This window comes from Palaemon carinicauda, chromosome 4 (assembly GCF_036898095.1).
Source record: "Palaemon carinicauda isolate YSFRI2023 chromosome 4, ASM3689809v2, whole genome shotgun sequence".
In the NCBI taxonomy this organism is placed as follows: Eukaryota; Metazoa; Arthropoda; class Malacostraca; order Decapoda; family Palaemonidae; genus Palaemon; species Palaemon carinicauda.
The window spans coordinates 65,233,203-65,238,202 of record NC_090728.1 but is presented as its reverse complement, the minus strand read 5'-3'; positions in this window follow the sequence as shown (position 1 = coordinate 65,238,202).

Genomic DNA, 5,000 nt, shown 5'->3' with positions numbered 1-5,000 from the left:
AGGAAGTGCTGGCATTGTAGAGGTCCACGTGAAGTTCGTGAAGTAGGCTCGTTCTCTGATGATTGTCCGTAGACCAGTCACCATGGAATTCGGGGAAGTCCCGACACAACCATCTGCTGCGACGAATATATGTGTAAGGGATGTGGATCCGTCAGGGCATGATACATTGAAGCCGTCCTTGTCGTATCGTATCCACGAGCCATTATTCAGTCTGCAATTGAATTCTTTATTTTCAAAGGGATAAAGCTTATCCAGACAATTTTCACTTGTATGGGAGAGAGCACCGTCTAGCACTATACCTAACTCGCATGAATCCATTAAGTTTTTACGGAATTCAAATGAGTCAGCTGTACATATTTTTCTATCCAATGCGTCTGAACAGTGAGTTAATTGATTTAAGTCTTTAATGACCGTATATGTTTCCTTGTCTGGGGAAATCAATACGTGTCCTGTCAAACTGGATATTACTGGATTTGAGTGATTCGTCATGAAAGTCGGAAATGGTGATATCCTGTAAGATTGCCAGGCATCAGAAGAATCAAAGGGAATTGTAATCCTAATCTTGTTATTATCTACGTTTACTGCAATTAGGCTGTAATAAAATTCTAACCTATGTTCGTCTAACAAAGGAACATAGCCTAGTTTATCCCTTCCGTTCTTCAGAACTAATTTTAAGTAACGTATAGGCAACAAATGGGGCGACAATACACCTTTAGTTGCTAACGTGATAGCTTCTACATAATCCTTGGATTTCTCAATGAAATGTGCAATTCTGTTATGTATGTGATCTATCTTTGAATCATAATACGTTAATGTTGCCAACAAATCCTGTACTTCCATAATTTGAACGATATTATCTGAATGTTCATTTAATAAATCCATAATTTTATTGATTGAAGCTAACTGATTCCTTAGTTCTGACATAATCAATTCATCTTTATGAGTCAAGAACTCAATTTTCTTATTTTGATTACTAATTTTAAGACGATTGGAAATTCCTAAACCTAAACTTGCAACAGACCCAAAGATGCTTAATGCAGCATAAATGAACGGATTCCGTCTTTCTTTATGTTCGTGTCCTACAGTCCACATCAAAAGGTCATAAGCCAAAGATCCTGTCTCGCCAGTCTTATTTTTCAAGTCATCAGATAGCATCTCTGCAACTTTTAATGTTGATCCAAGCAAACTCTTAGTAGTCAAATGAAAATGTCTTCTATGCAACTCATCCAATGATGCAGAAAACCTTGAAATGGCGGTTCTTAAGCTAATGACATCATTCTCTTGAAGAAAAATTGCTTGCATATTCACTTCTACAATTACGTTAGTTGACGTAATAAAAATGTCTTCTTGTCTTTCAACTATATTGCCATATTTAAAATATATATTTTTAGTCTTAGAACTCATCCCATACGAGAAAAATGTCTGAGCGAACAATATCACTCCCAACAACAAAAAATTCATCTTGGAACCCTGTAACGAGAAAAAATATATGTAATTACTCCTGTATTAAAAAAAAAACTTTTAATCACACAAAACAGAACAGAATTTTCCCTCACTTCTTTTCCTCTCTTTTCTTTTTAATTTCTTATGTGAGCCAATGGTACTATTCTCTCATCCGTGGGTTGGGCTACGTTTTGAATTCTAAACCTATTGGCCGTTAATGTTTCCAAAATGTTAAATGGGCCTTCAAACTTAGGTGTTAATTTATAGTTGAGCCCTTCCCTGACATTGATTTGAATATAGATGTTATCACCCACGGTATATGTTTTAGTTGGTTTCGCTATTTTATCATGATTCCTTTTCATTATGATTTGTGATTCTTCTAAATTCTTTCGAAGGATATCTTATCGACTTATACTTGCATTTATACATTCTTTTAAAGGATTTGATAGATTAGATGTAGGCGTTAATACATGGAAAGGTGTTCTAACTGGGGTACCATACAATGCTTCATGCGGTGACATTTTAATTGATATATGATATGAATGATTCAGAGTACTCAGTGCTGCCGGTATTGCAATATTCCAGTTGGGGTCTGATCCCCCTAGTGATACCCTCAATATATTTAATATCTTCCTATTTGCTCTTTCCACTAGCCCATTCGACTCTGGGTGATATATCATGGTATTAATCTTCTTTATGTTGAGGAATTCACACAATGAGGTAAGAAAGTGATTATTAAATTCACCACCCGAGTCTGAGATTATCATGTGTGGAATTCCATGTTTACAAATGTAACACTCGTAAAACTTCCTAGCGCATTCAATCGCAGTTTTAGTTTTAAGCGCTATTAGTTCTGTATATCTCGTTAAAGCATCTATGATTACTAAGAGGTGCTTATTTCCTCTGTCTGACTCGTAAAATCCTGTTAACAAATCTAAATGTATTCTTTCAAAGGGTTGATTGGGCACAGGATAAGCTCCTAGGCTGACAGGTGTTTTCGTATGCCCTTTGTTTTCCTGACATGTGCGACAATTAGCTATGTGTCTTTTTATATCTGTAAGCATTGTATGCCAATAAAACAATGATTTGGCTTTCTGTGACATTAATGAGAACCCAGGGTGTCCATGTAATGGATTTGAATGCAACCAATTCAGGACAGTGGAAATAAGTGAGATTGGTACTACTACCTGGTCGTTAGTTACATGTGGTGTATTGCGGGTTTTCCTTGTCACAGTCCTACACAGAATATTATCTTTGATTATATAATTCTGCTGCTTATACTTTATATATTCCTTTTCTTTATGATTGCCTTTCAAAGCATTTATAATTGTTTCTATTTTCTGATCTTTTCTTTGCTCAGTCTGTAACAATTCAGCACTCCAGCCTAAATCTTCTTGTTCAGATATTGTTTTTACAATAGGCATGGATGTTGATATATCTATTAATTCAGCTAAAGGCTCCGTAAAAGATGACACGGGGTTGCGTGATAATGCATCCGCAATGATATTTGCTTTCCCAGGTAAATACCCGATTCTTGCGCCAAAATCTTGAATGATCAAATGCCACCGAGTTCGTTTAGGGCTGTGATTGAAGCCTTTAAAGAACTCTGTTAGTGGTTTATGGTCAGTAAGAACCTTAACGGGATAACCGTAAATTATGAACTTAAAATGCACTAGCGAATTAACAATAGCTAGTCCTTCCTTGTCTATTACCGCATACTTACTTTCGGAAGTTCTCAATTTTCGAGAATAGAAAGCTATCGGGAAAAACTGTTTATCATATTGCTGAAGCAATACCCCTCCTACTCCTAAGTCTGAGGCGTCTGTTGCAATGAAGAATTCCTTACCGAAGTCAGGAAATTTTAAGATAGGAGAACTACACAGTTCATCTTTCAAAGTATTAAACGCCTGTTGATGTTGCTCAGACCATATGAAATCTACACCCTTCTTCGTAAGATCAGTTAAAGGAGCGGCTATTATTGAATAGTTGCGTATAAAACGCCTGTAATATCCACTACAACCCAGAAATTGCTGTATTCCCTTGACATTAGTAGGTATGGGAAAATTACGTATAGCCGACACCTTATCATGGACTACTTTAAGACCTTGGCTTGACACCATGAAACCCAAATATATCAATTCTGTTTTGAAAAATTCACACTTACTAATCTTTACCCTTAAGTTATGTTTTCTTAATCTCTGTAGTACTAGTTCTAACTTACGTAGATGTTCTTCTAAGGTGTTGGAAAAGATTACAAGATCATCCATATAGGCATGCAATATATCCCCTAACAAGTCTCCAAACACTATGTTAATCATTCTTGTAAATGTTATAGGAGCACAACGTAAACCAAAAGGCATCCGCAAAAATTCATAATGTCCCCTGGCTGTGCTGAAGGCTGTGTATGGGATACTATCTTCTTCTAATGATATCTGGTGAAAGCCTTTAAGTAAGTCCAAACTGGTAAAATATTTATTCTGACCTAACAAAGACAAAATATCGTCAGTACATGGCACTGGGAATCGATCAGGGATCGTTTCCTCGTTTAGACGACGAAAGTCGACGCAGATACGCCATGTTCGATCTTTTTTCGGTACAACTATTAAAGGAAAATTATAAGGGCTATTTGATTTTCTAATGACTCCTTCCTCTAACATTTTACCTACTTCATCATTTATTTCATTCTGGAATTTCATAGGGAGTCTGTACGAGGGTACATATATAATTTTCTGCTTGTGTTTTAACCTTATTTGATGCTCGATCACATCTGTTTTTCCTAAGGATCCATCCGTAGTGGAAAAGACATCTGTATATTTAGTTAAAAGTTCAAAAATTTTCTGCTGAACTTCTTTGTCTTGAATGTCCTTACTGATTTTATTTTTAATAGATCGCAAAAGGGATTCATCCGCAACTGATTGAGAGTGATTGATTTCAGCAACGGTAAGAATACGATGTTTATAAACTTCTACATCCAAGATATGTTGATTTTTGTGAATTACTAACGTGTTATTTAAATGATTACAGACTTCGATATTACATTGCTGATGAGAGCCTACTGTATAAATAGCTTGTGTGACAGACAATCCGTTAGTTTTCAAAGTATCGGAAAGGATTAATATTTCAGATCCCGGTAGTGTTTTCTTTATTTGCACTATTAAATTCGAAGGTATGTTTGGTTCGATAGATTGCGTGCAAAATGATATTACGGGTGAACGAGAATTCTGCTGGGTCGCGTATATTATTTCTTTATTAGTGAGACAAGTTATTGGTTCTTCAACGTACGTTACGGTTACATTTGTCGTCTCCTTTTTATCCAAAACTGACTTTAAGGTATTAGAAGACTTATAGAATTTCCCTTTGATATACACGCCGTGCTTGGCAGGAGCTAAGATAATGTTTTGATTTCCCATAGATGGGTATCCTATAATTACAGCTGGATACATATTAATGTTTTTTACAACAACAAATGTATCGGCAAACGTGCGATTACCGACTCTGAACTGAATATGAGTTATGCCTATGACGATTAATTCATTATTTCTTATACCTGAAAGTCT